Source organism: Fukomys damarensis, unplaced genomic scaffold (genome assembly GCF_012274545.1).
Source record: "Fukomys damarensis isolate Sample0158 unplaced genomic scaffold, DMR_v1.0_HiC HiC_scaffold_37, whole genome shotgun sequence".
Classification (NCBI taxonomy): Eukaryota; Metazoa; Chordata; class Mammalia; order Rodentia; family Bathyergidae; genus Fukomys; species Fukomys damarensis.
Window position 1 is genome coordinate 62,446,151 of NW_022900949.1, and position 26,006 is coordinate 62,472,156.

Sequence of the window (26,006 nt, forward strand, 5' to 3'; positions counted from 1 at the left end):
AGTTTGGACTAACTAGCATTATTTTATCCTTTGCACATTCAATGTTATGAAATATCTTTGAAGCGATTTTCTAATTCTATTAATCTGCCCACAATTACATGAAGTTTTCTGTTGATGTCACTTCCTCCAGAATGCCTTCATCCTTTGTGTCACAACCATTTTCCTCATTAGTGTTGGTAAATTCACTGTTGTGAAGTTCCTGTGGCTGCATAGTTAGAATCTTTGTTTCTTTTCCTTTTTTTTTTAATTTTGTGAGACAGGGTCTCATGATGAAGTTCATCCTTGAATTCACTATGCAGCCCAGGCTGGCCTCAAACTCATGGCAATACTACTTTACCCTCTTGAGTGCTGGAACTGTATGCATGTGCCCCCATGCTCTGTATTTAGAGTCTGTCTAATGGTGGCAGCATCAACATTCCCACAGGCAGCTCTCGGCCCCATAATTCCATTTATGTTTGACTTGAATTTCACTTTCAGTGTTAGCACTTCTCATTTCTTTCCTACATTTTTGTCTTTTTGGAAAATTTTCTTTCAAATATCCCTGTTTACAAAGTGGCATGCAACATGTGATTATTACACAGACAACTACATGCTTTGCTGTCTGTGCATAAACTGAACAACAGATATGCAGTGACCAGTCATTAACAGATCTGAAAAGAAATGATTGGTCAATGTCACTAAGCATAATGTCCATCCATTAATTGTATAGTGATTTTCAGACTAAAATTCTACCAGTGTACTTTATATAGTTATAGTTAGTATAGCATGATATGTGAAATTGGAATCATTTGTTGGGTAACTGTCTATATATATATATATATATATATACATATATATATATGTGTATATATACATATAGATATGTGTGTGAATCTTGATAAAAAGTATATAGGTCCCTAGTGTACTATTCTTACAGATTATCTAAATTTTAGATTTGTAATAAAAATTGTGGAGGAAGAAAATTATAAGAAGATAAGACAATGCAAAAGAAAATTTAGAGAAATAAATAAAAATGGACCAACAGGAATTCAGAAGGCACTGAATCTCAGTAAAGTGAGTAAACACCAGCCCTGTGATCTTGGGCAAGTTGTGTAATCTCTGTCCTTTTAAAAAGTAAGAGGAAAATACTACCTACTTCGAAGGATAATATAGGTGACTAAATAAATTGCATATATGAATCACTTTGAACAATAGTGGTATGTAATTTCTTTATAAATGTAAGCTTTTACAGGTTTATTAAGATAATGGATACTTTAATGTCTTTAGTTACCAGAATCTGAAGAACTTTAAGATAAAAGAGATAATTAGTGGTGTATGTCTAAAAAATTGGAAGGAATGGGAGCCAAAGAAGAAACAAAGGAGTTGATCTTACACTAAAGAAAGAGCATCTCAGGCCCAGGATTTAGCTCAATGGTTCTGCCATCTGCCTCGCAAGTGCAAGGACCTATGTTTGATCCACAGTACAGAAAGAAAGAAAGAAAGATAGAAAAAGAGAGAAAGAAAAAGAAAGAAAGGAAGGAAGGAAGGAAAAGAAAGAATCTGTTTTAGCAGGAGGGGAAGGATGGGTACAAGTGTGGGTTGGGTGGTAAATGGGCTGTTGAGATGGAGTTAACAGTATGCCTTCTACATTCTCCAAGAAATAGGTAAGATACAGTATATATATACAAGTGCTAGAGTTGAAAACTTGAAAATAAGAAGTTATTTTTTGTTTGTATTGGGTCTGGTGTTTATTTTTTTATTTATATTTTATTTATTTATTTTCAGTATCGGGGATGGAACTCAGGACATTGCACTTGCAGGCAACAGAACCACTGAGCTAATCCCCAGCCACTGGTTTTTATTTTTTAGAATTCTTGGAGTACCTTGGCTTTTTTTTTCTCTCTCTCTCCTTCTCTCCTAAAACCAACCGTGAAGAGTATGAAGGACTGGCGGGAGTGCCTTGGAGTACTTGGTAGCAGAGAGGATGGGCACCAAAGGCAAGCTGCACACCCAGCAGCCTTAGGACAAGTGTGGGTGTTTCTCTTGGGCCACGGAGGGTCTGTGGCGGGGCCGGTCTCGAGCAGTCTCAGATCCCAAAGCTGGCTAGAGGGAGAATGTGACCACAGGAGAAGGAGTGGCACCAGATGGCCAGGTGGTCAGAGATGGGTGTGGGATGAGCAGGGCAGAGCCCAGAGAGGAAAGAGAAGCAGAACTGTATCCCCTTTCACAGTGGTTCTCTGGTCTGCTGCAGTAACAAGAGGGGGTGTTTTCAGATTTTATGATGAGTGTTGTTCAAATTTTATTGAACATTTTAATTACTGAACAGAGTCTATTCTTATGAGTGCAAGTTACTAGAAGAATTTTTATTACTTTAAAGTAGCCAGAAAAGTTAGTGGTCTGCTCTAGGGATAAGGAAAAAAGCCAAAAAGAAGAAGCACATAGAGGGTTAGAAAGGGCGATTGGGAGGGGAAAAAACAAACAAACCTGTGTTATAATTCTGCCCTACAGAATATAGCTCCCTCACTCTAGTACTGGTTACACTAGATTAGTGAAATAGTGATGAGCAGGCTCAGAGTGTGGCTATGGGAGTGGCTAGCTCTGATGGAGCAGATGATAAAGAGGTGAAGGTATAATAGGACTTCCCAATGGTTGAGTCATCTTTACGATGAGCTCTTCCATGGTGGTATTAGATATTATGTTGGGAGCCGGGCATGGTGACACACGCCTGTAATCCCAGCACTGGGGAGGCTGAGGCAGGAGGATCGCTGCGAGTTCGAGACCAGCATGGGCTACATACTGAGTTCCAGGTCAGTCTCAACTACATAGTGAGACCCTGTCTCAAAAAAAAAAAAATTATGTTGGAAAGACCCGTAAGCCGTGTGCTGATGTGGTGACACACGCCTGTAATCCCAGCACTGGGGAGGCTGAGGCAGGAGGATCGCTGCGAGTTCGAGACCAGCATGGGCTACATACTGAGTTCCAGGTCAGTCTCAACTACATAGTGAGACCCTGTCTCAAAAAAAAAAAAATTATGTTGGAAAGACCCGTAAGCCGTGTGCTCAAGCTCAGTGTTTCTCCATCTTTGGAGTGTATTCGCTCCAAAAGAGCTAGTGAGGCACTAGAAGCTAGAGAGGCCCAGTTTTGTGAAGTAGGATAGATAGGACTTGGGCTTCTGACTATTTTTACCACATTCCCAGGTGGTCTGAAATATACAAAATTAGAGACCATTCCGCCAATATTTAGTGTAGAGAAGTAATTAATCAATCAGTACATAACAACATCTGCTATAATAAAAGGAGAGAGGGTAGTTTAGCCAAATAGTGGGAACACCAGGGGAAGCAATTTTTTTAAGAGGTTAGAAAGTGGTGGTGTATTGGACCAGGGATTTAGCTCAGTGGTGCCACTTCCTGCCTTGCAAGTACAAGGTCCCGAATTTGATCCCCAGTAGAGTAGTGCTATGGAAACAGTACAGTAATGGGAACAACTAGATTTTCAACCCATTATCCATAACTTTTCCTTTTCCTTCCTGTTTGTGAAAATGAGTGTAATAAGTGGAACTGTGTCTCCCCCCAAAAAAATATGTTAAAAGTCCTAATCTCGAGTGCCCCTAAATGTGAACTTATTTGGAAATAGGGTCACAAGCGTTTGAAAATACATATAATTAGTTAAAATAGGGCATCCTGGAGTAGGGTGGGCCCCTAATCCAATATAACTGATGTCTTTATAAAAAGATGGCCCTGCAGAAATTCAGACACACTTAGGAAGAGTGCATGTGACGGTACAGACAGTGACTAGGGCTCTGCAGCCACAAGCTCAGCATGTCAAGACTCTGGAAAGGTCTACCAGAAGCTAGGAAGGGTTCCCCTGTAGTCTTCAGAAGACCTATGGCTCTGTTGACATCTTAATTTCAGACTCCTAACTTCCAGAAGTGTGAGACAGTACATCTGTGTTGTTTGAGGCCACCAAGCTTGTGGTATTTTGTTACAGCAGCCCTAGAAATTTAATATGAAGTTGAAAGACTTTTTTTTTAGTGTGCTATGAATCATCTCTCCTGTATTCTGTTCAAGTTGTGTCTTTGTTCCCTTTGCACTGAATTGACAGTCTCTCTCAGGACAGAGAACCCTTGTGCAAGTCAATCGATGTCATTAGCACAACAGAAAAAAAAAGTGTTTTACTTTTACTTTCCAACATGCTTAAACTGAAAACAGAATACACTTTATGTCTTCTTGATGGGGTGGTCAGCCCCACACTGGCTTCTGCACTTACACGTAAATGAGTTAGCTTCTGTGAGACTGGTAGCTTATTTGAGTAGGTGTATGTTATTTTGAAAAAAAAAAAGGAAAAGAAGCATGTAAAATATACTTGCTACTCTCACAAGAAAACACTTCCCATGAAGAGCATTAAAACCATCTTCATGAAAGTGCTGAGAAAATGTCTTTATGTTCATACGTAATAAGTACCCCTCCCCAGAGCCCTCTGACTTTCGTAACTCCTCTTTTTCCCCCCAATATTGAAGGAAAGTCTTAGGCCACAGAACGGCCCAGGAGACCATACTAACTGACCCTTGGAAAAGTCTACAGAAGCTAATCCTAAGTGAGGTACCATTCAGAGCCGAAACAGAGAAACATAGTGTATCTCACTCAACTGTCTCTGACCTACAGTGGTCTTTAAAATGCTTCCTTGCTGCCTCTGACGTGCCCAGTCCAGGAATACTTTTTGGTCCAGAAATACTACTTCTAGAAATTTACCTTGCAAGCCTGGGATTTAGCTCAGTGGTTCTGCTGCTTGCTTTGCAATTGATCCCTGGTCCAAAAAAAAAAAAGGTAATTTACCTTGCAAGAAAAAAAAGACCCTTTAAAGGTCTAAATAAAGGACACCATTCTGGAGAGGATGGAGTTAGTGGTTTCTAGCTCAGCAAAGTAGTCCAGGACTACACTTGATCTTAGCCAAAAGGTGGAGAAGTGATTCCAGGACTTAGGTCTAGAAGAGGGTTATGTACTAAGTCTCCTCTTAAATGTCAGGACCTTGAGCATGGACCACGGAAGGAAACGGTATGTTGAAAGGGCATCTGGGCTAGAAATTCTTACTGTAGATTTGGCTGCACATGCACAATTAAAGGTCTCTCCAGTTATAATCCAACTTCTGTAATATATTTTCCCTCAGATGCTTTGCAGCAATCTGAAGCTCATGGTAACTAAAAATTTAATTCATCCAAGGGCCATGGTGTAGCTCAGTGAAAGGGACAGTCCCTGCCTGGCAAGGTCCTGAGTTTGATCCCTGGTAATGGAAAAAAGAAAAACAATTTAACTCATCCCCTTGGTCCCATGTTCCTCCCTAAGTCTTTCTCCTTTTCTTGAATTTCTTTTTTATGTGCTCTCCTAAACTCCCAAAAGATTTTCTTCTGTTGCCTCAGAACATTCACCTCTTCTATGTTTTCATTCTGTCTTTAGTATCCTTCCTGTTCCTGAAACTGCCTGTTTTAATGTCTCAGGTAACCCAGGAGGTGACCCATATGACAATTTCTTTGGTTTTCCTCATGCTTATTTCTCAGCGGCATTCAAACTGAATATTTCTTAGCTGGCCAGTCTTCTCTTTTGACTTCTGGTGCATTACACATCGTGGCTTGCCTTCTGCTTCTTTATCTGCACCTTTTGTGTTTCTTTACAGTCTCCTCTCTTCCTCTGATATTTCTTTAAACACCATCAATATACATTAATACACCGTATCTCTAATAAGTTTCAGAATTGTAAATGGATTACTAACTACGCCTCTCTCACCTGTCTCTCAGACATCTCAAATATAGCACTCCTTCAACAAAACTCTTGGAATTCCTTCAAAGTTTAAACTGTTATTCTGTAGTTTTTATAACTCAGTAAAGAGCACTCCCGTTTATTCAAGTCAAAAATCTCTTCCTTTCCCTTGTCTCTTACATCTAAACCACATGTAATCCCGTGGCTTTCCACAATAAGTCTCAATTCTGTCTACGTCTCTTTATTTTCTTTCTACCACTTCGGTAAACCAGTACTTAAATTCTGGCAACGCCCTCCAAACTGATCTCTCTGATATACTTCCTGTCACTATCATCCCAACCCCTGCCTCACAGTCTCTATCTATAACAGACAAGCATAAACTTTTAAGAACTTCTTACAGTGCCCCACGAAGTCCTGCATGATTTGGCTTTCACTAGTCTTTCTAAGCTCTTCTCATTCTGTTCTCTTCTTCACCCACAGAGCTTAAACCTGCTCTCCTTTCAGTTCCTGGGACCAGCCCAGCTCTTTCCCCCCTCAGGGCTTTGCATAAATAGTTCCCTTTTCCTTCAACGCTATCTGTACCCCTTTTATATATAGTTTCTTCTGATTACACTTGACATTCTGTCCAGTGATTGACACATAGTAGGTTCTCAGTAAATATTTGTTGTGTGCAAACAAACAGAACTGATTGAAAAATTCTACCAACAACCTGTAGGACAATGAAGAGGGAACCAATCGCGGTATGCCAGAAATGTCTGCTAGAAATGCAGGATGAGCAGTGGGCATGGTGGCACGTGCCTGTAATCAATCCTAGCAGCCTGAGGCATGAGGATCACCACAACTTCAAGGCCAGCCTTGTTTTAAAAGAGAAGAAGAGATTAAAAAAGGCGGGGGGGGGGGGGGGGGAGAGTTTTTTTTCGGGGGGGGGGGGGAGGGGAGAGAGGAGAGAAAAAAAGAAGTACAAAATGGATACCTAAGACTGGTGTTCTTTTTCCTTAAAGATGTTATCATTTCATTAAGCAGGTAAGAAAAACAAAAAAATATATATATTTAGGTAGTATGAGATAATTTAAAGCTTTCAGAAGAAGGAAGGGTATAAATTATTAATAATTGGGCCAGGGATTTAACTCGGTGGCACCACACCTGCCTTGTAAATGCAACATCCTGAGTTCGGTCCCCGGTACCACAAAAATAAAATAAAATAAATACTTAAGCAGCAGCTGTATAGAAGATAATGAATTGTCACATTATTAGTATATACTCATGGTCCCCAGCATTTTCATCACTAAGTATTTGTTTCATTCTACTTTTCTCACCAGGACCTCATATTTTCCAGGACAACTGTCTATTAAACAAAATGCCTTTACTATGGAACAATTAACTTTTTTACCATTTAAAATCATATATAGTCCCTAATTAGATACATATAACCCCTAATTAGGGCATTTAACCAGCATATTATGAAAAATGCAAGAGCCGGGGATTTAGCTCAGTGGTTCCACCGCCTGCCTCTCAAGCACAAGCACCCAAGTTCAATCCCCAGTATCAAAAAAAAAAAAAAAAAGAAAGAAAGAAAACTGCAAGTCAAAAATAGAGTACTAGTTTTATTTCAGTATCAACAATATTTTCACTGACCTTTTGAAATATTTTAAATTTCTTGCCAACTCCTACCTGGTATTTATTCCCTTCAAGACTTTAGCCCATGTATTTTGAAAAGAAAATAATATGCAAAGTTTTTTTATCTTTTTTCTTCATTCCATTCTCCCCATGGCTTTTGTAGATTAGTAATGGCAAGTGAATTGGTTTCACTGGAGAAGAAACTATTTTATCACAGTGGTATTTTGAAAATAAGGCCAGGGCCGGGAACTTAGCTCAGTGGTTCCAGTGCCTGCCTTGTAAGTGCAAGGGCCCAAGTTCAATCCCTGGTACCAAAAAAAAGAAAAAATAAGACCATGAGGGCTTTGGTAGTCTTACCAGAGCCGAAAGACAGCACACTGCTGTAGGTCGTGGCAGATGCTGCTACGGGAGCTCCACATCCCTCTGTCCTTGAGTGGTGGCTGTGCAGCAATAAAGAGAGAAATGAAGAAGAGAGAAATGAGCAAAACTTTTCTTTTTAATGGAACTGTTGGGTATCCTTTTCTCCTGCCTTTATGGTAGGAATTAATACCACATACTAGTCAAAACTAATTTAACCACAAAGCTCTCTGTTTTTTCTTTGTGCTTGTTATATAATTTTAATCGTTTGAGACACCATACGTTCTCAAGAAGTAATTTCTGTCAAGGGAAGGAGGAATATGTAAATATTTTATGCACATAAAATGAACACTCATCCATATGCTTTAAAAGTGTTTGAAATAATCAAATGAATGATATTCTTATCGCTGTCACTTTCAGACCGCTTCTTAAAGACTGACCATTATCAATAGCATCAGTGTTTCTATTGAGTTATTCAATATATACAAGGAAATAATGTTACATAAGTTCTAAAGAAGAGGAATGTTAATCATATAGTTATTGAGCAACTTAACACAGGAACTCAAGATATTTCAATTCATAATTTTCCTAACAGGTGCAGAATCTCTTATATTTTTATAGCTTTTGTGTGGGAAGCAAGCTGTAGTGGCGTTGGTGGCAATTTTATCTTTACTAGACAAATGCTTGATAGATCAAACTTTGTACGTAATACATCCCAAGATGGATCTAAATTTCACTTTTTTCCTGTCAAGATGTTCACGGACACCCCCACCTAAAGACCTTAAATACTGTACAGATGAATATTATTTTCCTCCATGTCTTAGCAGGAGACAAAATGAAACAACTAAGCTGAATTTTCTGAGGCCATACAGTCTGTGAAGCTGGAAAACAAAGCTGTAGGATTTCCCCCCAGTTAATATACATAAACTTTTAATTTTGGGCTGGGGATTTAGCTCAGTGATGCTGTGCCTGCCTGGCGAGCACAAGATCCTCAGTTCAGTCTCTGAAACAAAAATTTTAAAAAAACTTTTAATTTAATGTGGTAAAATATGACAAAAAACATGCCATCTTGGCCATTTTAAGTATACATTTCAGTGTATTAATGACATTCCCAATATTGTATAACCGTCCCGAGTATCTCTAAAACTTTCATCATCCTGAGCAGAAACTATATTGCTGGTTGTTGTTCCACACAACAACTGTGTGGAAATGGGTCGGTCTCCACGGCCATTCCACTGTTCCCGCCATTGTTTACTCTTGCTCATCTTAAATTGTTCATTTCCAGTTTCGAGCGTGGGATTAAATGCATGATGGGTACTTGGTACATATTTATGTAGTGTATGAACTATTTAATGAAAAATACTCGTTCGGGCTGGGGATTTAGCTCAGTGGTTTCACTGCCTGCCTTGCAAGCACAAGGGCCAGAGTTCAATCCCTGGTACCAAAAAAACAAAACAAAACTACCCATTCAACATTTTACAGGTTCCCAGTGGCCAAGTATGAGCATTGCTCCATGTCCTCACCAACGGTGGATGTTTCAGCCTTAAATTTCAGTTTTTAATGGATATAAGGTGGTGCCTTATAGTTTTAATTTACAGTTCCTTGATGACTAGTGACATCAGGTATCCTTGGTGTTTATTGATCAGTCATATATCTTCTGTTCTAGACTATCTGTTCAAATACATTGCCCCTTATTTAAATTAATAGTTTCAGGGCCGGGGATTTAGCTGTCTGCCTCAACAGCACAAGGATCTGAGTTTGATTCCTGATACAAAAAAAAAAAAAAAAAAAAGTGAATAGTTTTATTTCCTATGTTTTCTCATCCAGTCTTTTCTAGTTAAGCATATTAGTTGCAGAATGGTGTAGCTGTTTGGGGTTTTTTTGTTGTTGTTGTTGTTGGTTTTTTGGTACCAGGGATTGAACTCGAGGCAGGCACCGGAACCACTGAGCTAAATCCCCAGCCCTGTATAGCTGTTTTTAAAGTCAAGTTGAAGAAGTGCCCTTCTACTCTGGACTTGCTAGGACTTTATCATAACTGAAGCATTTATCAAATGCTTTTTCTTTATCTACTGAGATGACCATGTCATTGTCCTTTATTGTGTTAATATGGTGAATTACATTGATCAACATTTGAACTTGAACTCAACCTTATTTTTCTGAGATAAACCTCACACAGCAAACTTTTAAGTACCACTGAGTATTATTTGCTAGTATTTGCTAAGATTTTTGCATCATAAAGTGTGGCATGAAGTGTATTTACATCATGAAGTGTATTCACTTCAGGTCCTCAGGTGTATTCGTCAGTGGTTTCCCTCTCTTGTAATGTCTTTATCGAATTTTAATATCAGAGTAATGCTAGTATGGCAAAATGAGTCAGTATATATGTTGGTCATCTTTCTCATTGCTGGGACAAAATACCTAACACTTGTAACTTAAAGAAAGGAGGTTTAACACACAGTTTCAGAAGTTTCAGTCCATGGTTGGTTGCCTGCGAGGCAGAAGTGTCACGGTGGAAGGGGAAGTAGCTGCTCAATTTATGGCATCAGGAAAGTAGAGAACAGAGGAAGAGTCAGTGAGAAAGACGCCAGGCGTCAGGTACAGTCCCCAAGGCCATGTCCCCCATGGCCCCCAAGACACAAACAAGAGTGTTTTCTAGTGGTCTTCCCAGACAGAGTCTGTTAAGCCGGTCAAGGTGATAATCAAGATTAACTGTCAGGGCCTGGGATTTAGCTCAGTGGTGCCACTGCCTGCCTTGCAAGCATAAGATCCCAAGTTTGATCCCCAGTACCAAAAAATAAATAAACAAATAAATAAATAAAAGCTGTCACAGTAAATATGCCCCCTCTATTCTGTGAAGGAATTTGTGTAGAGTTGACATTAGTTCTTCCTTAAATGTTTTTTCCCCTTGAATGTTTGATAAGATTCAACACTTAAACTATCCAAGATTTAACTGCAATTTTTAAAATATAGGTAATAGGAATATAATTTCTTTAATAGCTGTTAGGCTAGTAAGGTTTTCTTTTCCTGTTCCCGAATCAAAGTTGATTATTTATGTCTTTCAAGGAATTTGTTCATTTTATTTGTCAGTAGCATTGTTAAAGATACCCATATTCTTCCACTTTGAATATTTATAGAATCTATTGTGAGGTCTCCTGTTTAGTTTCTGTAATGTCAAAATCTTCTTTATTTTTCACCAGTCTAATTGGACTAATTAATGAATGTGATTAATATTTTCAAAGAACTAGCTTTTGGCTTCATTAATTTTCTCTTTTGTTTGTGATCTAGTTTATTAAATTCTGTTCTTCTATGTCCTTGTTTCCTTCTTTCTGTTCTTTGGTAGTTTTTTTTTTCCATTTGTTTGATTTTTGGGGGGGTTTTTGTTGTTGTTGTTGTTTTGGTACTGCAGATCAAACTCAAGACCTTGCACTTGCGCTTGCCAGGCAGGCGGCAGAACCACTGAGCTTTTTTTTTTTTTTGAGACAGGGTCTCACTATTCACTTCAGGGAGGACTTGAACTCACTATGTAGGCTAGGCTGGCCTTGAACTCGAGGTAATCCTCCTGCTTCAGCCTCTGGAGTGCTGAGATTACAGGCATGCCATCACTCCAGCTCTATTTAAATTTTCTATGATTAAAAAAAAATACTCTGAATAATTTCACTTTATTGAGATTTGCTTACTGGCCCAGATTAAGTTCTATCTACCTTGGAGATTGTTCTACTTTTGCACTTGAAAAGAACATGTATTCTGCTTTTGTGGGGTAAATAGTCTACAACTGTCAATTAGACCAAATTGGCTGATAGTGCTGCCAAGTACTATTCTATGTCCTTACTGACTTGCTGCCTACTTGTTGTGTCAATTGTTGAGAAATATTGAAATCTTTGATTCAGTTTTGGGGTTATCTATTTTTCTTTAGTCCTGTTAGCTTTCATTTCATGCATTTACAGTCTCCACTGTTAGGTGTCATCCACTCTAGCTGGTCAGAAATCAAGTATCTTCCAGGCTTAAATGAGAGCTGAAAATTGTTTAGCTTACAACTCCCAGTTTTTCTAAATGAGGGTTTATTGAAATTTCACCCTATGTCTTTATGACTATTTATTCAAGAACAGTCTCAAGGACACTGGATTTTCTGAATCATTTTCTTTATAGCGCTCTCCTTTTCAGAACCCTACTCTTCCAGTTCCAGCTGCCACCACCTCCTGCAAATTCTGTCTTTTCAACTCAGCAAGAGTGCCATACTCTGCTTGGATAAGTCACACCACTTGGCCAGAGCTGATCACGGTGGCGCACACTTGTTATCCCAGCACTCAGGAGGCTGAGGCAGCGGGATTGCCAGAATTAGTGAGTTCAAGGTCAGCCTGAACTGAACCACAAAGCAAGACCTTGTCTCAGAAAAAACAAAGAACAAAAACATTGTGGTGGTGGGGGTACCAGGGATCTAACTGAGGTACTTGGGTTTTCCAGGCAGGAGCCAGAACTACTGAGCTTTAAAATACCCAGCCCCAAAGAACAAAAACAATGAGAAAATGAAAAAATGGAAATGAAGTGTTTGTAAAGGGGGAGGGGAGGAGGGGGTGAAGGGAGGTCAGGGACAGGGGGAAAAAATGAGAACCAAGACCTGTCATGTAAAGGTACAAGATCCCAATGATGAATGTAACTGTACTGTATCCCTAAAATGTACCAATAAACTCAATGAGGAAAAAAAAAAAAGAACAAAAACAAACAAGCAAAAAAGTGCCTTAGCCAGAAAGCTGGGACTGTTGTAGGGCTTGTCTCATTTATCTCCCTTGCACTGCTGATTGCTCAGTGACTATAAACAAGTGTTCAGATACATTTTGTTTAGAGTAGGAGGATATTGTAGACACACTTATACCATCATCGTGAGAAACAAGAGTCAGTAACTTCGAAAAGGCTAAAGTGTTACAATATCACCAAATTATATTTTACCCAAACTGTGGAGACTTTTTTTTTTTAAACACTCAATCTACTGAGAAGTACTTTAAAAGTTAGATTTAATTTAAGTTTTAGGGACTCTGAAAAATAGTTTAACTAGTGCCCTTCACATCAAAGATTGATTATTGTGTTTGTATTGAGCCAGAGCTAATATTCCTAAGGATGTTTTGGTTTGGTTTGGTTTTTTGGTACCTGGGATCAAACTCGTGACCTTTTGCTTGGGAGGCAGGTGGGGACACCAATGAGCTAAACTCCTGGCCCTTCCTAAAGAGTCTCATGGTTCTAGCAGTCATTTAGGACTTCAGCAGGCAGTGTTTATTTGGTTATTTACACGTGACAAGTACATTGCACATCAATTAGGATCCACTCCTTACTGTGTATTCATTCACCTTCTACCTCCAAGGATAACAAATGTACAATAGGAAGCTACTCCATGTTATATATTTGTGTTGTGCAAATGTTAACCAAAAGCCAGTGAGATCTTCATATGTGAGTTACAAATGAATAATGGAAGCTTCAGGAACTCTTTTCTTTTCTTTTTTTTTTTTTTTTTTTTTTTTTTTTTGCAGCGGTTTGTTTGTTTTTTTGGTTTTCTGAGACAGGGTCTCACTATGTAGTTGAGACTGACCTGGAACTCACTATGTAGCCCAGGCTGGTCTTGAACTCATAGCAATCCTCTTGCCTCAGCCTCCCAAGTGCTCGGATTACAGGCGTGTGCCACCACACCTGGCCGGGAACTCTTTTGTATCTTTCTGCTAAAGGTGACTTCTCAGTGGCTTACCAACAGAGGGAACAAAACTTCCCAAAGCATTTGATCTGTGTTTTTCCTCAGGTTTTACTATACTCCACGAGGCAGAGTTAGGATTTACAGTAGCAGGATAAAAGGGGAAGATCAGTCAAGAAAACATTAGCATCTAACATTAGCCCTTACTTACTTATCAGTCTGTATGGACTAGGTTTGCTGTGATAAACTCAGTGGCTTCCAATTTATGTACGCAAATATATTTTCAAATATAGTCACGTGTCCCGTCCTGCCGCCCCCCACTGTCCAGGAATGAACTCAGGATCTTTCCCTTGCGAGTCAGGCTCGGTGCCACTGAGCTAAATCCCTGGCCCAACTTCCAATTTGTTCATGCTATTTATCCATTGCACATTGGCTCTAGACTTAAAGTGATGGGACAGTTTTTATCTGAATATGGCAAATAAAAAGAGAATGCAACAGCCGGGCATGGTGGCACACTCCTGTAATATACTGAGGCTCACAGAGTAACTGTGTGGAAAGTTAAACAATATCAAATGGCAGGACCTGGACCTAGCTTTTTTTTTTACCCCAGTATAGTTGTGCTATATTTGCCACAAGAAGAGAAACGAAGTGTAGAGTGCAGAAGTTTGAGGGTTATATAGCAGAAGGAGTAGAGAGGTAGGGAGACATCAAAAAAAAACAAGGTAAAGAGGACTGGTGATTTAGTTCAGTGATTACACCACCTGCCTCCTAAACTCAAGGTCCCCAGTCCAAAAAAAAAAAAGAAAAAGAAAAAAAAAATCCAGTTGTTTCTTCTGCACATTCCAAAATCTCTAACCCCGTTACCTAACTCTGGATTCCCCAAAGTTCCAGTGTATTTTAATCAATTATTCTGTTTATAGTGCACAAAAATAGACTGCTGCATAAATTTAGCATTGAAAAAAATAGTTCCATCATTTATGCTTGGCATGTGATAAAAACTCAACACTTGACAATTTTCTATTGTTATCTCTAGAAACATATAATAAGTGATTTGTGTCTTCCCTTTGAAATAAAACCGATCACCAAAGTTTTCAAAACTATTCTATGAGAACTGGAGGTGGTATAACTCATTAACATAACTTTAGGATTATATAAAAAAAGGAAAAGAATCTGGAGAATACTATTAGCATATACAGAAAGGCTTAAAAATCTGTGGTATACAGTCAGGCATGGTGTCACATGCCTGTAATCCCAGCACTCGGGAAGTTAAGGCAGGAAGACACAAGTTTGAGGCCAGCTGAGCTACTCTGTCTCAAAAAGAAAAATCTATGGTATATAAATGAGCTGGGGAAAGAAACAGATACCTTATGCAAGAAGAAATAACCAGTAAACACACAGGAAGGAGTTCAACCTCACTAGTGAGAACTATTTACACTGATTAAAGGAGCACTTGACTCCTTAAATGTTTCTATTTTATATCTTTTTCTTTTTCAGTGAAATTGTTATCATTTTAAGGTGCTGATGTTACTCCTTATATAGAACCATATGGTAACAAGAACAAGTTCATATGAGTTAATGGTCACAATTTTTTTGTGTTTGTTTTTTTGAAATAGGGTCTTGCTCTAATTCAGGCTGGCCTCAAATGCCTATGGATTCTCCAGCTCCCAAGTGCTCGAATTATAGGTGTGCACCACTATGTTCAGCAAAGGTCATGATCTTTGGTGTGCGTGTGTGTGTGTGTGTGTGTGTGTGTGTGTGTGTGTGCTTTGTACTGGGGATTGAACTCAGAACTTGAGCTTGCGAGGCAGGTGGTGGAACCACTGAACTAAATCCCTGGCCCCAAGGTCATATCTTTAAGCCTTTGTTTTCTTGAAAGCAGACCCTGAGCTTGACCTTGCATGTTAGGGGTGTGCTGAAGGCATTGGATGTATCTCTGAAGGAAAAGACTGGAAGCTGTGGACAGGGCCCTGAGAGTTCCCAGTTACTATGTGAAATGAAAACTGCCTTGGGCAGTTATTATTCTTAACAAATGTCAGGCAGGGGAGGCCAGCAAAATTATACTGTACTGTTATTTAGTTTTAAGATTATGTAGTAAATGCAAGACAAGAAAATAATTAAAATGACAACTATTAAAATCTAAAGTATAAGAACTACATAGCCTTATGAAACATGCTTTCAGGTAGTAGTAACTGAAGTCAGAAGAATGCACAAGCAGAGTTAAATGAAAAGTTTGACCTGATGAGGCGATAAAATTGTAGGCAAGATTTTCCCCCATTGATTTAGATTTATTGAGAACACAGAATATTTATGTAATAAAAATTCTATTTTTGGAGTAAAAAGAAATAGGGCACCCATCCCTTTTCTTTTCTGCTTCTATCATTGTGGGCTCTAAGATTCCATTAAAATGCAAAACTGGGCCAGGTATGTGACATAAATAAATAAAATACAAAACCTACAAACATTCATTTTTGGAATCTTCAGATAAATTTATTATTAGAAACATTCTGGATTGCAGTTGGTCTTTCTTGTTGGAGGCTTTGTGTGTAAATAAGCAGCTTTTATAGTAGTCCAATAAAGTTGAATGACTACAAAGGAATACATGCTAATCATAGTGTCCACATGTTAAATTTAAATACAGGACATTATACAGGAGGGCATCAAAAAATCAGAAGACATAGAAGAAACTGATATTGTAAAATTTTGGTTTTTTGAGACAGGGTTTCATTATGTAGTTGAGACTGACCTGGAACTCACTGTGTAGCCCAGGTTGGTCTTGAACTCACAGTGATCCTCCTGCCTCAGCCTCCCGAGTCCTGGGATTACAGGCGTGCACCACCATACCCAGCTGGTACTTACATTTTTAAAAACAATCTATTTTTGTTTTTAACCACATTTCAGGTGAGGCATATCTACATTTAAATCAATGTATTTAGAGTGGGATTTGGTGATGCACACCTGTAATCTCAGTCATTTAGGAAGCTGAGGCAGGAGGATACCAAATTGGAGGTCAGTTTGGGCAATTTTGTAAGACCCTGTCTTAAAATAAAATTTATAAAGGTAGAGCGTGACTCAGTGGTAGAGCACTTGCCTGGCACGCATGAGGCCCTGGGCTTGATCCCCAGTACAGCAAAAAGTTTAGTTAAATTTATAAAATGAGGCTGGGGGATGTAGCTTAGTGGTAAAACACTTGCTTAGGAGGCACTAGGCCCTGGACTCAATCCTAATGCCCAAACACAGGAACAAACAACAAAGGGGGGCTGGAGATGTAGCTCAGTGGTGCCGCTGCCTGCAAGCACAAAGAGGACCCTGGTTCGATCCCCAGTACTAAAAACAAACAACAAAGAACAGTGGGTTTAGTTGTTAATCTGAAAATAGTATAAATGCACGATTTTATCTGTGCTTCAAGACTTCTGCATCCCTGTGGTGTTTTTACTCTACTTCGTTCAGGTTAAAAATTAGACCCACTGCACTGTATTTAGAGATATTTGATCTGTAAATGGGCCTGGGAATTGAAGGGAAAACACTGACTAGGATGTTTCGAAATGTAATTAAAGTACTGTTTAAAACAAATTCATCCTAAGTATCCTCACATCTGAACACCCTGTAGTGCCTTACCCTTAGCATTATATCTGTCTCATTAACTGCAAAACAGAAAAGCCACGCGTGGTCTCCAAAACTGGACTGGTGGTGAGGAGTGGAGCCATAACTTTTCTTGGTTGTCTCGACAGAGGAAAGTTAGGCTTTGACACTAGTCCTTCATGAATTACAGGCTCACTGATAGATGGGAATGGGCTTGGGGCAGGGTGAGTGTGAGACAGGAAGAAAGTTAGATGCTCTTCAGGACCTCTGAAAAAGAGCTTCCTTAGTTTTTCCGTGTGAAATTGAGGCAGAAATGTAGGTACTCCTCTTGTGAGTGGCTTTCCCAACCCCAGAAGCAACAGTGTAGAAACTGCACACAACTGTAGGTGTGCACAAATGGATGTGTGTGCATGCAAAAATGGGTATGTGTGCTTATGTGTACGCTGGGGAGGTAATAATGCAGTTGTGGAATAGTCAGGGCCTCCGTGGGGATGGGGAACAAGGGGAGTCCTGGCCCTTGCCTGTTACTCATTAAAAGTATGATGTTTTCTTCTGGGATAGCCAGAGACTTTCAAAGCCAATTGCTATGAGCTGTGACTATTTGCTTGGGCCTAGAGATGCCCAATATTGGTAAGTAAAAGTAGAACAAAGTTTGACCTTCATTTTCTGTCCTTTGTTACTGAAAATCTTGGGTTAAATCTCTTCTCAATTCTGCATAGGGGTATGTTGATCATTTGGAAAGAGTCTATCTAGCAAGAGGCTGGACAGGGTTGATTAGGCCTAAATTTACACAATGTCATCTCCTTTTAAGACTGAAAACACCAAGATAAGAGGTTTACAGGGACATTGAGCTACACCCAGAACCCTGGAGCCAAACCTGTGATCACTTGGATTCCAGAAATGCAGAGCTCCACATGACTGAGACCACCATAGAGGCAATCCTTTCTTGGGAATGAAACCATCCCTCAGCAGTAAAGATTCCAGAACTATGACACCAGCACTGAGATAATGATCAGCTGGACCCCAGCCCACCAACTGTTCCGTAAAAGCTGAACTCTTGCCTTTGTGGGTGAAGCCCTGTATCATTGTGTCCCCTCAAAGCGCGCCCCCATGTGTGCTTTCGTTTTAATTTCCATTATTACTAAAATCAAGGAGCCAAGAGGCAACAGTAGCAGAGGCAGGGGAATGAGGAAGGAGAGGAAAATCTCCCAAAGGATATTGGGGCTGTGGAGCGTGGGAGCCGAGAGCAGAAAGTACTGTGGAGCCTGAGAGAGAACAGCAGCGCAGGCGTGTGTGTGTGTGTGTGTGTGTGTGTGTGTGTGTGTGTGTGTGTGTGTGTGCGCGCGCGCGCGCGCGTGTTTCTCTTTCTGTGTGTGTTTCTCTTTTTAGATCCTTTCATTCAGGAGGCAGCTCCCCGGAGACTGAGGAAACAGGAGTCCCCTGGGGTGCTGTCAGCCCTACCCGCTGAGCTTCTGGAGAAAGAGAGAAATAACTCGAGACAGGAAATGCCTCCGGCCTGCTCCCAGGCAGAGGAAGGGCTGGGGAGAAGCACTGAAGGGGAGCAAACCGCCCGATTCCATTTGGAAGTGATGTCCTCCCTACCCTCTCAACCTCGGGGCCCTAGCAGTGCTCTCAGGGATACCTGGACTGTCCTGTGGCCACTCCAGCTCTAGGACAACCAGTCGCTCATCTTCCTTGCTTCTGGCCAAATCCCAACCCTCCACCCTCACCCCACAGCCTCAAAAACCGACCTTTCCTGGTGGGACCTGCTAAGTAAACCCATTCAGTTGTTGGTGCTCTGATACTTGAACTTCCAGGGTCTTTGGGAAATCGAGGCCCTGTCAAAAGCCCCTTGCATTCATTCTCTTAGGCCAATTCCCTACCACTAGGGCAGAGGCAGCCTGTGGAATAGAAATGCCTTGCAATACATTTGCAAATGCCTTCTTCTTACTCTTTTTCATTGCAAATGGGAAGCAATCTATGTAGATTCTTGCTTCTGTGGACCTATTCATTACCTTTCTAGAGAAAAGGATAAAAATAAGAGCTTGATCAACATTTGAAACAGACTCTTTAAAGTCTTGTCCTACAGCCTCTGAAAATGTCAGTTTTTTAATATAAGAAATATTTCTTTGCATCCTCTGCTCAGAAACGCTGTCAGTGTTTTCATAAACTGGGTCATCACAGCTGCTCCTATGAGATGGTTTTACATTACACACTGACAGGGCAAGAAATGCCATGGGATCACACAGGAGGGAAAGTTACTACCGCTCTAATTCTCTTTCCTTTTGATTATACCAAAGAAGATTCTGTTTTATTCTGGAGCTACTGATCTTTAACACCTTTGTAATTCTCACCTGTTATTATTACTATTAGTGTAACCAGCCCGGCAAAATGGAACTTCACATGCTAGAATTTTTTGCTTTAGAGACAAGCAGCTTTTCCAAACTTCCTTGAGCTCAGGGATAATCATCACCCACTTGCAGTCTTCAGCCAGATGAATAGATAGAATATGCAGATGCTGGCACCTGGAGGTATGGGTCCAGTTTCATTTCTACAGGGAAAGGTGGGAGGAGAAGGCCTGGAGGGATGAAGCAAGATTGGAGTCTTCTATTGTCTCATTGTATTTCTTCTCCTCTCTCTGTTTCTTTCTATAGAAGACCTTTATGTACCTGGACACAGACAGATGGTGATTTGAGGAAAATGGAGTGTTTCTGTCTCCTTGGAGCTAGCTTTGAATACAACCTTGTTTTCGTTTCACCTAAATAAATGGCCTCTTCCAAATTGGTCAGCAACTAGGTATATGGGCCTAAGTGGCCAATAGCATTAATATCACGATTTTTGTTTTGTTCTTTTCAGGCAGCGTCTTGTTATATAATAGTTCAGGCTGGCCTTAAGCTCGTGATGTAGCCGAGGAGGTCTTCAAACTCCTTAGCCATCCTCCTGGCTCAGCCTCCTGCGTGCTGTCATGCGCCACCATACCTGGCCCAGTATCATTTTAACAGGTGCGATGACATAGAATTTGGGCCAGATTTCTAGCTAGAATTTAATCCGTTTGCTCTTGTTTCATTTATTTTCGTGATTAACATCTGTTCATGACCATTGATGACCAGTTTTCTCTTCGTGCACGCTCTTGTGCGTGCATATTTTGTTTTTTGTTCTTGTTTTTTTCTGGGATCAAACTCCGGACCTTGCGCTTGCCAGACAGGCAGCGGAACCACTGAGCTAATCCTCAGCCCTTCTCTTTGTGTTTTGATAGTTGATTTTAAAAATAAATTTAAAAAGAAAAACTACTGTAATTCAGCACGGACAATGTATCTAAAAGTGTACCTTGTTTTAGTATAATTGTCATGTGTGTTTTGTATGTTTTTGGCCTGTTAGTCTATTAATCTGTATGTGTGATGATCAACTTTATAAGGACTTATAAGATAAACAAATGAGTCTGATGCTGGCCAAAAAAGAAGTGGAGAGAGGGAAAGGGAAAAAAATCAAAACAAACTCTTTGAAGCAGTGCTTCTTACTGTCCCAGAAAACAACCACATTTGTTTGTTTTTGTTTTCTAATCAGTTTTCAGTTCATCACAGCCCACTTACCTTGGTAAAACATAGTAAAAACGAATTGCTACAAATATTATCATGTGCTTGGGTCTAAGGGCAACAGGCTGCTGTGGAAGCTCCACTCGTCCAGCACTTGTCAGGTTTTAGTCCAGGACGGCTCCCTCCTGTAGTGAGCAGCGGCACAGGCCCTGTTAAAATACGGACTCGCTTTGGTGTTCTTGCAAAAAAGAAAAATAGTTCTCAAGGCTTGCTTTGTTGCTGCACTTACCTTCCCACAGACCTCTAATAACTGCCCATGGACTGGCGCTCCCGTCACACTTTAAGTAGCTCAGTATTAGGGAGTGGAGGGTGAGTTATGTCTGAGCAAAGTCAAGTGGGAGAATCCTCAAAACAGTTCAGAGGGGATGCTGACCTACCTGGCTGAGAGGCCTGATTGAAGCTAGGCCACCCTTCATAATGATTTCCTTTTGACTGGCATCTGGACATTAGCTCATGTATCCAAATGAGTACCTACAATGTGCAAGACACTGCACGAAGCCCTAGGAAGTATGAGTAAAGAGGAGTGAAAAAAAAAGGATTAATATAGTAAGATATAACTAAAAAATTAAATTAAAACCCCAGGAAGCTTATAATGTCACACAGAAGATTGGATTGTTTGTTTGTTTGTTTGTTTGATGAGACAGGGTCTCACTATGTAGCTGAGACTGACCTGGAACTCACTATGTAGCCCATGCTGGTCTCGAACTCACAGCGATCCTCCTGCCTCAGCCTCTCAAATGCTGGGATTACAGGCATGCGCCACCACACCTGGTGAGATTGGATATATCTTGCAAAGCAACAGTTAGATAGGAATAAGACTCTAAATATGATAGAAAGTTAATAAAATGGAAATAGTGTTTGCTCTGTTGAACCTCATATGCCTCCTTGTTTTCTAATGCCCCTGGTAGACATGCACAAGGCGGGGGGCAGGCTAATGTCCCTGGATCAGAGCAGGGGTTGCTAGGGTCTTTTAGCATCCATATGCCACTTATCTAATCTAGAAGTTTAATTTCTGAGTCTTTATGGGGCCAACATGAAGACAAGTAGCCAGAATTTGCAAATATAAATTAAGAACTTGTACGTCCATGATTTTGTGTTTGCCTGGGTTGTCTGACTGCACCTGGTCTTAGTGGACAGATCTTCCCAGTCTGACTAGGCAGGCCTCAGGAGTTCAGTGGAGGGTCCAAATTTTATATATATATCATCAGTGTTGGGCTAGCATTTAGAGCTGTGTGATTAGATTGGAGCACCAAGAAAGTTAATTTAAATAGAAATGAGAAAAGGATCAAGGACTAAGACCGGGAATACTTCAATAGCTAGATGTTGCAGACATGAGAAAGAACCTGCAAAGACAACAGAGGAAACGAGAGAAAGGTAGGAGACAAAGAAGGCGATATCATGGAATCTAGATGCTCAACTCTGTTAATGTTGTTTATGGGCCGCGTGAAACAACGACAAAGAACTGACGCCTGGATTGAGTAGTATAGGCAGAGTCTGGAGATTTTATTTTTCTTTTGAAACTGGGTGTCACTATGTAGCCCCGCCTGGCCTCAAACTTGTGGCAATCTTTCTGCCTCAGCCTCCTGAGTGCTGGGATTACAGGCAGCCCGGAAGTTGTGACAAGAGGAAGAAAGATGTAGGGAAGGGAGCAGGAGCCTGGTGAGAGTTTGCCCTAGGAGGAGGGAGAGGAATTAGAAGCAACAAACATGGACAGCTCCTTTATGGACTTTTGCTATAAAAGAAATAAGAAAGCTGGGTTTGGTGGCGCACGCCTGTAATCCCAGCACTTGGGAGGCTGAGGCAGGAGGATCGCTGTGAGTTCGAGACCAGCCTGGGCTATATAGTGAGTTCCAGGTCAGTCTCAGCTACATAGTGAGACCTTGTCTCAAAAAATCAAAATAAATAAATAAATGAAAGAAGAAAAATAGAACAGAGAATCAAGGCACATGTGTTTATTCTGTTTTTTTAGGCCAATGAGAAAGATCTATAATTATGCAAAAATCTAGTAGAAAGAGAAAAATGGATGATGCAAAACAAAGAATAGTGAAGTGGTGTCCTTGAATAGATGAACAGCAATAGAATCTAGTGCACATTCAGAGGGGTTCACTTTGGCTAAGTTTATCCACCGTAACAAAAAAGGTGATTCAGATTTCATTGCCTGGCGCTATCATCTGAGTGTGTTCCCCCAAACTCTTGTGCTGAAATTAATTACCAGCTGGACATGGTGGCACACACCTGTAATCCCAGCACTCTGGGTACTAAGCCAGGAGGATCACCTCGAGTTCAAGGCCAGCCTGGGCTACATAGTGAAACTCAGTCTCAAAAAGAAAGAAAGAAAGAAACTGAATTACCAGTAAGAGATAAAGAGCTGAGTCTTTAGGAGGTGATTATCAGGAAAGGTCCCACCTAAATGGAATTACAACTTTATAAAAGAGGTTGAAGGAAGTTCTCTTAGTCCTTTACTATTCTGTCCTCAGCAATGCAAATACACAGTATTTATTCCCTCAGGGGGCAGAGGCCCTCATCAGATGCCAAGCCTGCCATTACCTTGATCTAGGCCATTGTAACATCCAGAACTGTGAGAAACATATTTCTGTACTTTATAAATTACCCAGCCTTGGTTGTCTTATAATAGAACCACAAACTATGGCACCTGTAAAAAATGGGAGCTGGGTTGGGCATTTAGCTCAGGGGTTCCACTGCCTGCCTCGCAAGTGCAGGAGCTAGCACGGACCTAGACCTGCATTGGAAAGGCATAGGCACCAGTGAGGCTAGGTTAGCTGACTAGCAGCCTGGTGAAGTTCCTGAAAGTAGACACACAGGGGATGGTATCCTTAAGAGGAGCCTACACACAAGGAGAGAGGCCAGGCTGGTTATGACCTAGCAGGTAGAGAGAGGTTGGACCGCGGTCATGGCTGTGAGAACAGAAACTGTGGGAGAAAAGTGAGAATGATTTAGAAAGAAGATTCATTAGGAACTTGATGACTAATAGAAAGGGAGTCTGAAGGAGGAATGAAAAAAATGACTCTAAACTTCTAACTTGGGAGCCAGTAAAATTATGGTGCCATTATTAGACATAGACAAGTAACTGAGATAGATGGTGCTATCAGAATGCCCAGGAGGTATAGAAGGCAAGTTCAGAGAGAAGACAAGGCCAAAAGCCAATATGAGAGTATCATTGACAGAGTAAAAGATAAAGATAGGGAAGGTGGCTGGGCGTGGTGGCACACACCTGTAATCCCAGCACTCAGGAGGCTGAGGCAGGAGGATCGCTGTGAGTTCAAGACCAGCCTTGGTTACGTAGTGAGTTCCAGGTCAGTCTCAACTACAGAGTGAGACCCTGTCTCAAAAAACCAAAAAACAACCCCTCAAAAAAAAACCCCAAAAAACAAAAAAGATAGGGAAGGTGGCAGAGAGGGAAGAAAGTAGATAATCTGGAGAGCAAATCTTTGGGTACATTTATACTTAGGGAGTCCATGAAGTGTCAGAGATGGAGGAAGAAAAACGTTTAGCTGCATGCTGGTCAAGAGACAGGTGTGGAGGCAAAGAGCAAAGTGAATGAGGATGGAGAACTAAAGGCAAAGACAGAGGAAATGTTTTCTAGAGAGAAAAACTCCACATTCATTCATTCAACAAATATTTATTTAGAAGTTGGCCCTTATCTAGTCACTGAGCAAAGTGGGATAGGCAAAAATGGAGACTCCAGTATGTAGCTTATATTCCACTGCAGAAGACAGATATTACAAAAAATGTAGATTGTAGTCAGTGCTACACAGAAAAATGAAGCAGGATATGTGGGTGGAAAGTAACAGAGAGGTCCAGAAAGTCCCCTCTGAGGAGGTGGCATTTAAAGAGAATTCTGAAGGAAGTGAGGGAGTGAGCCTTGCAAATATCTGGGGGACAGCATTCCAGGCAGAGGAGAAAGCAAGGGCAAGGCTGAGTCTGGCACATGCTCAGTGGTGTGAAAACAGCAAGGCTAGAGCTGCTGGAAAGTGAGGGAGGAGCAGGCGGCAGGGCCGGATCACAAAGACCACACAGGTTGTGCTGAGGACGTCTGACGCTGGTTTAATCATGAGAGGCCCATTGGAGGATTGAAACCGAACAATGACATGGTGTTATTTATGCTCTTAAAGGACCACTTTGTCTGCAGCTTTGTGGGTGGGAGTAGGAAAGGGCCAAAACACAAGCAAGCAGACAGGGGCTCTGACAGTAATTTTTCTTTCTTTCTTTCTTTCTTTTTTTTTTAGAGAGGAAGGGGTTTATTTGGCTTACAATTCATAGAGGTTTCAGCCCATAATCTGCTGGCTCCAGGCTGGGATGTCAAACAAGCAGCAGAACAAAAACAACACGGTTCACACAAGGCAGCAAAGGCCATGAGAGTTAACAGTGTCCCTGCCCCTTTGATTTTATTCAGACTACTAAGGGCTTACTCACACCCTTAATCCTAGTGCCCTTGAGCCTAGCATTGCATCGTGAGTCGGTTACAGCTTCACACAACCTAGATCAATTCTATGACCACATGAGGCTTGGAGAGACAGCTAGATCCAAACCATAACATTCTGCCCCTGGCCCCCAAAGACTCATGCACACTCCTTTACACAAAAAGTGCGTAGTCCGTCTCTAAGAGTTGCCAAAATCCTAACAGTTTCAGCATTGCTGAAAAGTCCAAGTCCCAAGTCTCCTGAGATTTAAGGCAAACGCTTAGCTGCAAGCCCCTGTACAAATGAAAAGAAAGACAAACGCTTCCAACATTCAATGACACAAAATAAACATTACTGTTCGGAAAGGTACACATAGGGGCATATGAAGGAATGGAACCAAAGCAAGTGCAAAATCCAGTAGGAGAAACATTAAATCCCACAGTTCCATTCCCAGCGACTGCAGCAATCTGTGAACTTGAAAAGGTTTTAGCAGCTCTGCCCCTATGACACTTTTGGTGGTTGCAGCTCCCAGGGCTTCTGTCTTTGGCCGGCTCTGCTCTCTCTTGCAGCTTTCCTCAGACAGCTCTGATAGTATTTAAAGTAAAAGCTGGTGGTTTAGAGTGGGAGTCTGGGAAATGTAGCAGATGACACCAGAGAAGTGAAGCCATTAGAGAGGGAGACCTAGATGTGGGAAGAGGAGAACTTAGACAAAAAAAAAATTAAAATCGCCTCTATTCAGGGGCTGTTCAGAAGTGTAAAGTATGAAGAAAACAAAGTACCCTGGCTTTAATCGCAACCAGTTCCCCCCCCCCATACAAATCTCTCAGTGAATGATGAAAGAAGGGCATCTTAGGGGAAGAATCTTGGTTTGTGCTTCCAGGGTATGACAGAAAGTGTGGACCTTCGAGACCTCAGGGATAGGTCTAGATGGAGGACTTCTTACTTCACACTCAATATAATTTTAAGCATGGTGTCTCGTGACATGGTCCTCCTCAGCTCTGACACCATGGTTTCCTGGAATCTGGCGTGGAGATGT

General features: G+C 40.9%; 2 long non-coding RNA genes across 4 annotated transcripts in view; both read left to right on the top strand.

The window, feature by feature from the left end:
* Positions 1–26,006, top strand: part of LOC104871086 — an 83,068-nt gene that overhangs the window by 13,141 nt on the left and 43,921 nt on the right. The window lies entirely within an intron of this gene.
* On the top strand, positions 961–20,147 carry LOC104871085. Its single transcript, XR_782734.1, has 3 exons — positions 961–1,053; positions 19,330–19,487; positions 19,611–20,147. It is a non-coding gene; the product is annotated as an uncharacterized LOC104871085 (long non-coding RNA).